General features: G+C 40.7%; 1 protein-coding gene across 3 annotated transcripts in view; it reads right to left on the bottom strand.

Annotated features, from left to right (window-relative positions):
* The window catches only part of ZBTB38 (zinc finger and BTB domain containing 38), a 138,693-nt gene that overhangs the window by 55,177 nt on the left and 69,571 nt on the right, over positions 1 to 13,945 (bottom strand). Inside the window, exon 4 of one of the 3 annotated variants that reach the window (XM_040233911.1) lies at positions 5,520 to 5,585. The exons of 1 other annotated variant lie outside the window; for it this stretch is intronic. The gene's annotated coding sequence lies outside the window, so the exon portion shown is untranslated. Of the gene's footprint in view, positions 1 to 4,572; positions 5,473 to 5,519; positions 5,586 to 13,945 lie in introns of those variants that run through there. One more of the 3 variants, XM_040233925.1, reaches the window with a different exon arrangement.

Below are 13,945 nucleotides of genomic sequence, written 5' to 3'. Positions count from 1 at the left end.
CGGTGGCTTATTAGGAGCCAAGACATTTTGGGAAGGTGACCGAGGATAAGACATAGAGTCCTGGGGAAGAACCATCCTTGCCATCAGTTGCAATGCCCCCAAAGTGAAGGCTGACCTCCAGGAAACAGTATAAAAGGCCACTAAGAGAATAGCATGCCATTTGTTTCTTTCTGAAACAGAGAGGATGTACAATTGTACCTGTCCATACAATGCCCTAGCTTTGTACACAAACCTGGACATGAGCTTCATAGGGAGTTTTATGTCACATTTCCATTCTGTTTGGGTGGCAGTGGTCTCTGTCACATAGGAGATGCTCAACAAACATTTGAAGAAATGAACTGACTTGGTGAAGCCCCCTCCCACTTACTCCTACCCCCACTGATGAACAATAGCCTACTCCAAAGGGCTAGAACATTCTTCAGTGCAGTGGAATGTTTCATGGCTGGTCAAATTCAAACAAAGTGGACTGAGTCAGGCCACTTCTAACTTCTGATAAGCAAAGCCCAATAAATTGTGAATCAATTTTAGAAGGGGCTTTTGGTACATTCAGAAGACTTGGAAGGGCCTTGTTTCTAACTTGCAGAGCAAACCTATCCCTTTGTTCTTGGAGCTTCTTTAGCAGACGAACCTAAAAGGCACAAAAGATTTCTGGTTCTGAAGAATTTCCTTAGCATTATTTGTTCAAATAGAGAAAGATCAGTTCAAGCAGCAAAGTCTTTAGAAAGCCACCAACAAACAGGCAAAGAGTTCTGCAGAAACTGAAGCATTTGAGGCGTTAGAGGACAAAGGCAATTTACTGGCAAGATGGGACAGACCCTTCCACTTCTTGCCTTTGAAAAAAAAATTAAAGGAAGTGGCTCTCTCAGTGTTTTGCCATGAGTCAAAGTTCTGGAGTTCTTAAGAAAAACAAAGCAAGAGGCTTCCCAGAAATTTCCTTGCTCCAGGATTCCTTTCTTTTGTGGACTTCTTGGGTTAAACTGAACCTGTGCCTGAATTTCACCACCACCTAGGACTGCAATATTCAGAGCTTCACTGCATCTTTGGAGCAGTGCTGGGGTGAGGCTGGGTCAAAGGCAATGCCTCTGATGGCACCAAGTTCTGGGAATATGGGACTCTGGGCCACTGTCTCACTGCAGGGGCAGCTTACCTAAGCCAGGCTCAACCCATGAAGTCTCAGACCTGACTCTGATACAGTGGCAGTAACTCATTAGAAAGGAAAGTTCACGGTTTGAGCATGAACAACTCTCTGCCTGGTAATGCTCTCCATCATATCTTCACCTGTCTGGATCCATCTCACCATCTACGTCTCCACCTAAATACCACCTCCTACAACGCTTTGCTTGGCCAACCCTTCAACCCTTCTCAAGTGGCTCTTCTCCCAAAAAGATACCCTCACTTTTTAAAACTTTATCTTCTCTTTCTTACTTGCACTTGTCTTCTATAATTATTTGTTTACTTATTTATTTTTGTGCCTCTGGCCCCCCACCCCTCCACCACACTAGGGGTGGGTCTATGAGAGGCAGGCCCTGATCTCTCTTGTTCGTTACTCTATTTCTAGCCTCTGCAATATGACTGGTAGGTAGTAGGTACTCAGTATGTGTGTTGAATGTTTAATTACCAAGAAAGCTGTGAAGGATAGCATTTCCCATGGAAGGGAGCTGCTAGAGTGAACCATATGGTACCAGGAACTCAAAGGCATCATGTATCAAAAAGAAAAGTGCTAGATCATTTTCAAGATTCATCTCCCCATATCAACCAGCCCTAAGATGTGGTCTGGGTCCTCAGACCCTCTATGGGGGGAAATCCATGGAAATCATTGACCTAGATCAACATCTCTCTAGTAGCAAGAGATACAGTCTTGGTATTCTCACCGAGTTAAGGCTTGGGAAAAAAATCCTATTCTCTAAAATAATAATAATTATATTATTATTATTTGATAATAATGATATATTATTTTATAATAATAATTATCAAATCTTATTATTATTATAAGATTTGAGAATTGTAGACTCCAAATCATTCAGATAGAAACCCACAGATTCATTCATTTCGTTTTGGTAAGAGCCAAGCAGTTGTTTGCACATTCTTTCTGTCGCACCTGCCTTGGCCTGCCCAGCGTAAACACCTTAGCCAAAAAGTGTAAATGGGTGAAGCACTGCCTTTTCAACAATGAGCAGGAATAAGTGCGATTCTCTACAATTGGCAGGAAGTGTTTTTGGCTAATTTAGAAAATCCAATGATAATTGTAAATGGGTAAATTTAGAAAAGCTTTGTGTCTGGTAAACATTTCTGTGAAATATGAAGGCAAAGCATTAAGGCAAAACACACAAAGTAATAAATAATAATTATTCTTCCATTCACTGTTCTATTTATTACAATGACAATGATACAATATACTTCCCACCAGTCTTAGTTGGCTTTCAAGCTCCTTGACTTGTGTTTCAGATTCTTTTAGGAGAGACCAAGAGCAAAATAATGAAAAATGCCAGAAAAAAAAAAATCATGAGGTATGAAAATCTACAAGATGACGCAACCATGCTTGAGTTAAAAACAAAAGGATCGACATTTTACAGAGAAGCAGTACACTGTTGAATCTCTCTGGCATTCAATTGGAGGGTAAAACAATTCCATTGAATCCATCTAATCTTGTGATTAAGATTCAAATGGTTTCAAAATGATTAATTTGTACCAGCCTATCAAAATAGAAGACATTGAGTTGTAATCTTTCTGAACAGCAATAGTGTTTTAATTACAAATGCCAGGCTCATTATTGTCTCAAGAGCAAATGACAATTAGTCTAGTCCTACTGCAACTGTTAATGCTACTGATGCTAAAATAAATAGGCAATATGGAATCAGGGCTCTGACATTTCCCTTCAGTTTACGATCTTCTGATTGATGCTATATGCAAAATGTACTTAGTCATTTTAAGTCACAGGCAAGCAGGAAAATGGCTCCCAAACAGCAAAAAAAAAAAAAAAAAAAAAAAGGAGGGGGGAAAAAAAGGTGTTACAGGAAGAATATTTCATGGCAAGCCCACAGAACGAAATCACTGTGATCTGAATCATGTTCTAATACAATTGAACCAGAGAAAAGCTCCAAGCAAGATATTTAAGTTGTCTTCCAAACAACAGCAACAACACAACAACAAATCTTTAGTCCACTAGAGGTTTGATTTTACAGACAGTGCTTTGGGATATTAGACAGACTGCTAGGATAAAGCAACTATTTACACAGATGGTTGTGCATCTCAACGTTCTACACGTTGGAGCAAAGCTCAGGGAGGTTTTGGGTTTAGCAGCATCTTCCTCCTAACACACCTACAAAGACCTTTCTCACAGAGACTCAGTATGCACTTATTGTGGGGGTGGGCTCAGATTTGGGTCCGTCTCTACCGATAGCTCAGAGGTTACCGATGGAGGAATCAGGCAGAACAAGAGCATAAGCATTTTCTGATTCTGAGAATTTCTGAGATACCTTTTGTTTCAGTGGCGCTGGTGAACTCGTGATAATGAAACTACACCTTTGCACACAAGCCTTGACCAGCATTCTGGAGCACGTTACAAAGAAAAAACCTTAATTTTGAAAGTACTGAGCACAAAGGAGGAAAGAAAAAGCTCTTACTGTGCAAGGTTTCTCTCTATGTACAGAATTATGGCTTAATTTTTAAGACTTGAAGACCGCATTTAAAAACGTCTAAAACCAGTTCAGACTCTCCAAGAGAGGAAAAGAACTGCAAAATTTTCATGAAACATTTGGTTTTTCTTAAGACAATCTTTTGCATATCTGTTACTGCATTTTTAAATAAGATGTGGTTACTAAGGAAACAAGTTCTGGCCCAGTGTTAATTTGAAACCAAAATATATTTGAGAAGTTAAGCTCAAAGGAAAGAACCCATGAAATAATTTTGAAAAGTGCCAGAATTTGGTACTTACAGAACCACAGCTGTATGGTCTGCAATGAACCATTCTAGGGACTCTTTTATTCAGTGAAGCTCTCTTTCTTCTAACAGAGTCATCTATATTTAATATTTCCCCCTTTAAAAATTATAATTCCTTGTCTCCCCAAATAACAGATATATAAATAATGAACTTATTCTTGTGTATCATTTAAAATTGATTTTGGAAGCATCTAAGTTTTTATTTTCATCTTTCATATAACACGTTTAAAGACCGCTTCTTAAAATTTAAATATTTTAAATGTTTCTTATTAAGCTTGTTTGCGCTGTTCGAAATTATCTCCAGAAACCCATTTATTTTTAGTTTCAAACTAACATGGAGCTGAATCCACAGACTTTTCAAAAAATTCTTTTGTTGTCTGATGGCGCCACACCTATCATATATATGATTTTTTTAAAAGGAATCACCTCACTTTTATAGCAGAGTCATCTTAGAAGTTTATAAAAGTTATATATTTATATAGAATCTGAATAGGAAAGGCCATCCAAGTGAATACCCCCACCTCACAATTACAACTGTCTAATTTAATTTTTGTTTTAAAAGTCATATTTTAATCTAATATTCTTTCTACATGGCTCCAAAAAAATCTATAAAACATGCAAATTTCAACCTACCTGTATTGTATCACTTAATGCAGTGCTAGCATGACAAGACACTCAGCCATTTTTATGTAAAGCGATGGAGACCAACTGATTTCTCCGTCTTCTTGCTCTCAAGTTTTAGATGCAATTGTCACACACACACAAAACCATACGCAGAACAGCTTGAATGTACTGTGATCACGAGAACTGAATTTATCAACAGGAAAACAGGTTTGAAAAAACAAGTTTCTCATCCAAGGTTTCTCTGAGGCTGCAACCAAGGAGGTAGTGTGTTGAATTTTTTCCCCTTCCTCCTCTGAGAGTTCAAAGCCCGGAGCTGACCACTGCAAAGACCACTGTCACATTTGCTGAAAATCAAACCACTGATACCAGCACTGAAAATACGAATTCAAGAACCAAGTTGCTTGCACACCATGGAGTGCATCAGAGTTAAAAATAGATTCCACCTTGCCTTCTACCTGCATAATAAACATGTAAGTTTCAAGTGTTTAATTTGATATTCACATTAATTAACAATACAACATACATTATTTAAAAGACAGCAAATGCAAGAAGAAAGGGGAGACACCATCTGGTAGCAGAGTTTAGTTGTTGTTTTTGTTTTTAGGGTTTTTTTTTTTTCTGGCTTTGTTAAAAAAAAAAAAAGGTAAAAATCTATTTTGAATGTGATGAAAAGCAAACATCCAGAAGCAAATGAATCGGAACTGAAAGGTGATGCTGAAATAGCTAAGGCTGTAATGAGGCAAAAACAAGTCTTCGCTACCAGATGATATGGCATCCCGAGCATTTACATACTCACATCTGAAATACTAGGCAACGTGTAATGAATTCTCTACACAGCATGCACACACAGCACAAGCACGGCTAATCCTGCCTGCCATCTTAGGCTCACAGAAGCCAGATACGCACTGCATGCAGCACACGAGCTCTGGGGAAGGAGGAGGCAGGGGACAGCTCACCTTAAATGCGGTATCTGATTAATGTTGTAAGTGACATTGCATATCAGCCTCAGAGTCTTGGTTCAACTGAGTAGGAGGGAACAAAGAAAAATGTCATCAACTGGTGATGCAAGATGAGCCCAATCACTAAACACTGTTTAGCAAACTCCAAATTCTGCAACCAGGCAGTAGAAGGCATTTCATACAGTTCAGCAGAGCTGCTGCACAATGACTGGGTTCTTCTGCTTCTGAGAATCAAACGGTCCTTTTTGCTAAGGAAGAAAATAAGCTGGAACGAACACTGTCATATCTTCTTCTTGAAGAAAGCTTTCAATACAGTATGTATCTGGCTCGGGATGCATTTTATAGACTGTTGATTTCATAGAATTGCTAGCAAACAACAACAACAAAAACAAACCTTTTAAAGCTATTGTAAATTAAAGAGTCGTAGCATTTCTAGACTATTTTTCAGAATCCTAACTGGTGCCGGCAGGCTTGTAGAAGAATGCATGATCAGCTGTCTGTATCTGTGCTATAACCTCTAACCACAAGTCGTGTAAATGTATTCTGCTAAATGTATCTGCAGTACAGAACAGCAGATACCTCCTCATCAGAATGGTATGAAAATGTGAATGAATTTGCTTAAACTTAGAAGCAGAATAAAAGCAGTTACAGAAAGACAAATTAATGCTGAGTTCCTTTGGATGTCTAGCTGACCATCATGAACAATAAAAGCTGCCCTTAGGACACTGACCTAAATAATAACTGTACTTGCTCAGAATCTGGGAAATGCAAAATGATTTTTCTCCTTTTTCCCCCTCCAAAAGCTAAATTGTCAAGTAACAAGCCATTCACAGGAATGCCAAGAGGCTTTGTGTGTATATATCATGCAAACTGTAAGGGAAGAAATGGTGTTGAGCTGACATTCGATGTTTCTTTGTTTTACTTTGAGGCTTATCTTAGCTATGCTCCCACGATGACATTGACATCATGGAGGTCAGAGCTGACACTGGGGTGCTATCTGTTTTATGAGTGAAATGTTTTCCGAAAATTAAATCTCATCTACTTAAACACCGAATTTCATGTCTTCTTTAATATCCCCTCCCTAACCCCGCTGCTCAAGATTGATGGGCTTTACTTTGGCTGTATGTAATAAATCGGAATCACCTTCCGTAGAGGCTCTGATACATAATCGTAGGAATTAAATTTTTAAAGAAAAAACCTTCAAGAATCCTTAGGCATTCCCTTTCAGTCTTTCATATCAACACACACACACACAATTGAAGCTCAAATTGCAGTGAAATGTTTAACATGTGGAACAAAAAATGTGGAAAGAGCTGCTTATTCAGGATTTTGAAGAAATGCCTAATAAGCAAAGACTGTTTTGCTACAAAACCAGTGTCATCATGTTCCCAAAGAGAGGAAAACAGCATAGCCTGCTAGAAAAATTTCCTCCAGATCCTGCTGGCAGGTAAAAAATCAGAAAAGCATTTCATTTATCATGCTGTAAAAATCATGAAGTCTTTTATTTTTAAGGAAATAGACCAGATTCTTTCCTACTCTTTCTTCAGCTACAAAGAAACCATACCCACCCCCACCCTTAGATCCTGGATATAAGCCAACAGTTTCATAAAATGCTATGAGACTGATTTTGAGTATATAATACTATGTTTTTCTTCCTTCCAAAAGTCTTTAATTGCCTATTGCATCACTAAATATGCTAACGTTCATTAATTTCAACATGTGCAAAAATGAATCCATCTTTTCTGGGGTTGCCTCTATTTTCTGTAAGGACTGACTGCAATTAATCAGATCAGCAAAACATTCCAGTTCCCCAGAATTTTTTTAAAGGAGAAAATGTATTTGAACATCTTAACATAGGTACTAGGTTTCACAATCGGATCCTTTGTTTCTAACTCTCATTCTCTTTCCACAGCACCCAAGCGATTTTTAGCTCAATGTATGGGAAGTGCCCAACCTACCTCTAACCTGTACTCTAATTTAAAGTCTCTGACTCGGGCTGGCCAGATGGTCGGTCATACCTGAACCACACTGAGTCCTCTTCTCTTTGGAGCACATTTCTCTCCCACAACTATTCCAGAAATAAACGTGGCTTTAACGGAAATAGTAGCTTCTGGTCTAATACCAATGGTGGAGCCATCTTCCCCACCCCCACAGCATTGCTCTATGAGCTCTGGTTAGCACTGACAGCGACAGAAAATTAGAATGGAGTGTCCTTAGGCTAATTCCTTCTTTACTATGGCAGTTGAGAATTAGAGAGACTATAGCGCTCAGTTACAAGGTAACAGTTTAATGTATGGTCATCTATAAAGCAGAGTCCTGGGAGTGGGGTTGGAGGAGGCTGAAGGGAAAACTTAGGCATCTGATGCTCTTGGTGTCTGTCCAGATATTCCTCAGCAATAACTCAGACATTAACATTAAAATACTCACAAATTATCATGGAAGCTAAATACACACAATATGGAATCTACTCTCGACACACAAAATGAAGTCACTGCCTCCTCTGTCTGAGATAATAAATGACTGTGACCAAGACAGTAATCCATACCAGGTCCCACAAGAGGAGTGCACAGTGTTACATCCGCTTTGTAGGGGCAGGGTGGTGAAGATGGGCAGGTCCCTGACTTGCTTGGAAGCCAGGTGCCAGGGCAGGCGGTTTCCAAACCTCCCTGTGGGGGTCTCTGTCTACTCTTCTGTCAAAATGAGTCTAAAAGCCATGTATTGGTTTATTTTGTGAAGTTCCAAAACATTCAACGAACAAATGTGGCTCGTTTACCAAACCTGTTTGTATTAAACAAATTTGAACTGTAGTTGAGAGCACCTAGATGGATGAGCTTGTTTAGACAGACTTTCTCGACCAGTAAGTCCTGTTTTGCACTTAAAAAAAAAAAAATGCTCATGCCCAAATTACTTAAGCTTTGTCATGATTACAAGTGGTAAGGGTATGCGCTCACCTATGATTTTTAAAAATTGCTTGCTTGTCAACCTCCTCGGGGCATAGGCACAAATGTTCGTTTATCAGGCAAATACCTTTTCTGTGATGAAAATTTTAACCTGTTTTTGCCACTTTGATGAGTCAAGCACAAGGAACCCAAAATAATCTGGCAGGAGCAGGCTGGAGAAGGACAGAGCTAACAGTAAGGGGTGCCTCTTTCACTCTGATTAATGCCCTTGCTTGCTTACAGCCTCCTTGTACAGTCTGAGTTCATTTTATTTTCAGTCCTGTGGGTTCAAGTCAAATTGCATGACTTATGCAAAGTACATAATTCAAGTATGAACAAAGTTTGACTCTCTGTTTAAAAAAACAAAACAAAACATAAAGTCAGGGCACTGAGTCCCAGAGGAATCCTTGGTTTATAAACATTTGGATTGGTTTGCACATTTCTTTGCTCCATTCACTGCATTAAAAACTACAGCTGGTTTCCGGTTATACCTAATATAGATATTCAACATTTGTGGGTAAATTTGTTACCAGGTTCAGTTATTCTAATCTCAATTTTTAAAAATAAAATGTTTATCAGATGTAACATTTCTACTTAAGTTCATAGAATTTAAACATTTTTATGAGGTTGCTTTTTACATTTGTTTGCAGGATGTTCACAGAAGCAACATGGTGACAATTTACCAATGACTAAAAATGCCTTTGGATGATATTTTAGCCTAAATTCTTAGGAAAGTCCAGGGCTACTTTAAACATCTACATTTTGCCTAAAGATGTAGGCAGGAACTTCTGCTTTCTACCTTGATCAGAGTTAAGTCTATGGTAGCTACCATTTATTGAAAACCTACATCATACTCAATATTTTAGCTATCCCTGGTAGCTCAGCTGGTAAAGAATCCACCTACAATGCAGAAGACCCTGGTTCTATTCCTGGGTCGGGAAGATCCCCTAGAGAAGGGATAGGCTACCCCCTACAGTATTCATGGGTTTCCCTGGTGGCTCAGATGGTAAAGAGTCTGCCTACGTTGCGGGAGACCTCGGTTCGATCCCTGGCTTGGGAAGATCCCCTGAGGAGGGCATGGCAACCCACTCCAGTATTCTTGCCTGGAGAATCCCCATGGACAGAGGAGTCTGGTGGGCTACATGGGGTCACAAAGAGTCAGACATAACTGAGCAACTAAGCACAGCACATATTATTTAATTCTCACCCAGTAATCCCTGCAAGATGAGTATTAGTTATCATCACCTTCAGGTGCGGAACTAATTGAGATTACCAGTCACACACAGCAGAGTTAGGATTCAAACCAAGTCCAGTTGATTCCAAAGTCTGGGTCTTTCCACCAATCTAAAGAGGATAAAACCCGCTTCATCCACACTCTGCCCTGATGTAAGAATCTTCTTACTGCGCAGACTTGCGGTAGAGAAGACTTCCACTCCCTGGAGCCAGGATCATCCCTGTTTAGATGAAACAGTTTCAACTCTCCAGGCTCTGGGAACCGTGGGTACCAACTGCAGACACTTTGGACCAGCAAGTGGAAAAGAATAAGAAAAGAGGAATTAACTAGACTGTGTTGGAAAGTTAAGGGTAGAAACCAGGATAACAATTTTGGTCAGAGATTTGTCATCATTTGGAAATATTTTATCAGGCGAAATCAGTGGAAAACCTTATGTATCTATCTGAACAAACTACTTCACCTAATGAAGACCCATCTTTCTGTGGTACAGATGAGGAAACCAAGATTATGAGAGATATGGTCATTGGCCCAAGATCACACACTTAATAAGTGAGTTTACTCATTTCCTATATTAAAATCTTTCTACAAGCCTGCATTTGTGGGTAAATCTGTTATCTGGTTGTTAGATAGTCCTAATCTAAATTATCAAAGAAAAATCAGTATAACAATCAAGATGGACCTGGTTTCTACTCATAAATAGTATTTGTGTCCTAAACAGATAACTTAAGTCTGTATGATGAGTTCCTTCCCCCAAAATATTTTATTTTTTATTTTTCAAAGATTTTTTTTTTTGATGCAGGCCATTTTTAAAGCCTTTATTGAATTTTTTACAACATTGCTCCCATTTTATGTTTTGGTTTTTTGGCTGTGGGATCTTAACCCCTGGCCAGGGATTGAACCTACACCCCTTGCATCAGAAGGCGAAGCCCCAACCACTGGACCACCAGGGAAGTCCCCCTAACACATTATTAAAACGAACTTTTCAATGGGAAATTTTCCTCAACCAAGTTTAGTGTTTCAAGCGCATCATTTTGACAATTACCTCTTTATGTGGACATCTGCTTTTGCCCCCATTTAACATCCCTTCCAGCTCTGAAGGTTTGGGATTCTAAAAAATCCAGCCTCGCTTGCTTCCTAGGTTGGTTAGGCCAAGAGCTGAACTCTGAGCCTCCTGCTTTCAGGTTATATGGCCAGTTGACTGTCTCGCTCATTGGCAGTAATTCTAGATGGCATCAAGAGAGTTTGCAAAGGGGGCTTTCTAATCAACTCTGTGAGCTCTAGCCTGCTCAGGATAGAAATATAAGAGGAGGATTCTCTCTCTCGACGCTCCTAAGGCAGTAGAACAAAGGGTTAGATAAATGGATGAGCATGATGAGTTTGAGTTCCAAGAAGCCTGCTCCAGTTCTTCTGTTGCTATTGTTCAGTCACTCAGTCGTGTTTGACTCTTTGGTCAATGCCAAAGTCGGCAGCACTCTAGGCTTCCCTGTTCCCAGCATCTCCCGGAGTTTGCTCAAGACATGAGCTTTCTCACTTTCATCCATCAGCATCTGTATAAGATGTGGGCAAGGAGCACACATTTGATGGCAAGGAGCCCTCGGGACCAAACCGAGGTTACCCTCAGGGAAAGGGCTGTAGGGAGCAGGGAATGTGAACCAAGGGGTTTTCAACTGAAACAAAGTGGCGACTGACTTTATGTTTCCAGGGAGACTGTGGTCGACAACATCCCACATCACCCTCATCCAGCTCAGACTCTCCTGTGGGAATACTGTCAGCATGGCTCACCATCCTTTCCAGTATCACAACCTCAGCTCTAGCAGGAGATTGCCCCTGCTTTCACTGTGCAGTGCATTGGAAACGTGGCACTAATAAGGATCTTGCCTGCCCACTGAGGCCAAGAGCATTCCTGCATCGTTAGTCCCACATTTGTTTGCAGTCATCACTGGTTGCCACTCCCCAGATGGAGAGCAAATGGAACAACAGGGTCTTCTAGATCCTGAACTGACCAAAGACATTCAGCAAGAAGGCTGAATTTCTTCTTTCTAGAGAGATTGGCAACTAGTTTGAAGAGGGAAGGTGGGGATGTAAGTGAGGGTAGAGAAGGAAGAAATCTTACAGATGGGGAAAATCTATCCTCACATGAGAGGATAATCCTCTCCTTGTATCTATGTGCATCCTGGGCAACAAATATTCCACGACAACCTGGGAACAAAGTCATTTGCTTTTTTTTCTCTCAGATAAATGACTTCGTATTTCAGAAAGGTCATGACCATCAACCTCTTCTCACCAGAGCAGCTTAACAAACCTCAGTGAATCTTTACTTCCTTTGCACTAAAGATAAAAGCACAGTAGTTTTTGTTGTATTGAACTGTCTGCCTTTACTCATGTCTCTGGCTGGCACCCTGTGAGACCTGTGTCTCTCCCACGGCAAACAGTATTGCCTAATGTGATGGAGGGACTTCCACGGGTAGGCTCTTAATTGACCAACACCAAATTAGGGGTCCTTTCTCTGCTCTTCCCACTCCCAGTGGAATCCTCAGCTTTATCTCCTGAAACCACTTCCTAAAATGAAAAAACTTGTTCCATGAGTTAAGGAACGGATCTGGGGACTAAAAATACCTATGGAAGTCTTTCAAGTTCTTAATCACTTGTTTACCAAGGTTGGAGGGGGAGTACACTTTGTCTGGTGAGCAGACCACAGGCTATGTTTACATCTGTCCCTCCTAGAATAGGGAAAGGGGAGAGAGAAATTAAGAGCGGCCTGATGACAACACCACAGCCTCTAAAATGTGCCTCAGCATTTCCCTGCGCTATCAGTGGCAGAGCCCGTTACACAGAATTACAGGATGGGCAAGGCACTTGGAAAGATGTCATCTAAATCCTTTCTTGAAGGGAGGAGAAAATCAGGTTCAGGGGGTGTGATATCTGAAGACCTCAGCAACCAGGATAAAAGCCAGATTCCTACATTACAAGTATTCTACTCTTTGTAGTTCAACACACTGGCTCAACTAATTAAAAAAAAAAATCCACCTTTAACTTAAATGGGTACCTCAAAAATGATTATAGAATAAGTGAGTTAACAAATAGATTCCAGTATAAAGGGTTTGTAACTTCTTTCCCAATTCCTCCCAGAAGACAATGTTTAGCTATTTAACTTTTTAAAGCTCAACAGAACATAATTTTAAGCAAAAATAGTAAATATTAGCCAAAAATATCACCTGGGACCCAGTATCACTTGAGAAGTTTCAGAGAAGCAGACTTGATGGCTATATTAAGTCAATCAGATTAAGTTCAGCCAGCTGAAGTAGCTTTTATCCTATTTGGTTTGCAAAGAAAAAAAAAATCTCATGAGTTAGCATTAGCAGCTAAAAATAAGTTGCAGGTTTCATTTTCCGTTGTTCAGTACGGTTTTGAAACCAAAAGGTGCAAAACTAGGAGATTCACCAACGCCTACTGAAGATCAACAACTTAAATAGTCAGTCCCCTTTCGGGCACAGAGTCCTGATTACAACTCACAGCCAGGCCTGAGACATGTACACTTAGGCCCCTCTCCCCATGGTCTCTTGAGATGACTGTAATAAATAAGGTGCGGCAGGAAATTAGGGGCTGAGGCCAGTCCTGGCGGGGGGGGCGGTGGCTTGTGTGTGTTTCTTGTCATATCCGGACAGAATGCCACATAGACAGCAGCCCCATAGGCACAGCTTTGATCTTAGATGGCGCTGGGGACCCCTCCACAAAACAACTGAGTAAATAATTCTAGAATTTCGCTCGGATGAGGCCCTGAAGGTAATGAGCACAGCGGGGAGCCCTTGACCTAACCGCCCCAGGGCCTTGTGCAGTTCCCTCCTGTGAACCCCGGCAGCTCACGATAAGTTTAATTTCCAAACTGTCTTCCCAGGGCCAAGTCTGGCAAAAAGGTGTTTGACAGAGGCGCAAATGCTTCAGAGGGAAGGCAGCCATCGCAGGCTGGGGCGTTCAGCTGTGGCACGAGGCCCAGAGAGAGCAGAGCTGGTGAGAGAAAGCCTTCTACTGAATGGGACTGGAGTGGGGGGCGGGGGACGCACAGAGAAGGGTTAATCTCCTTCCATTAGAGGAGGGGCCCTTTGGTGAAGGTGAAGAGAATAATCTGTATGAAGAGCAGGGAAGACAAAGAGCCATTCCGGAGAAGAAATTACCGTGCTGTGGCTGGAAGGATGATTTGTCCTAGAGTTTCACTGTGAAACCGTTTCTTAGATCTGAGTCTTCAACCTCGC

The sequence above is a fragment of the Oryx dammah genome, unplaced genomic scaffold, assembly GCF_014754425.2.
Source record: "Oryx dammah isolate SB20612 unplaced genomic scaffold, SCBI_Odam_1.1 HiC_scaffold_2, whole genome shotgun sequence".
Lineage (NCBI taxonomy): Eukaryota > Metazoa > Chordata > Mammalia > Artiodactyla > Bovidae > Oryx > Oryx dammah.
Note: the sequence above shows the minus strand (reverse complement) of the source record. Positions and strands in the feature narration are given on the sequence as shown.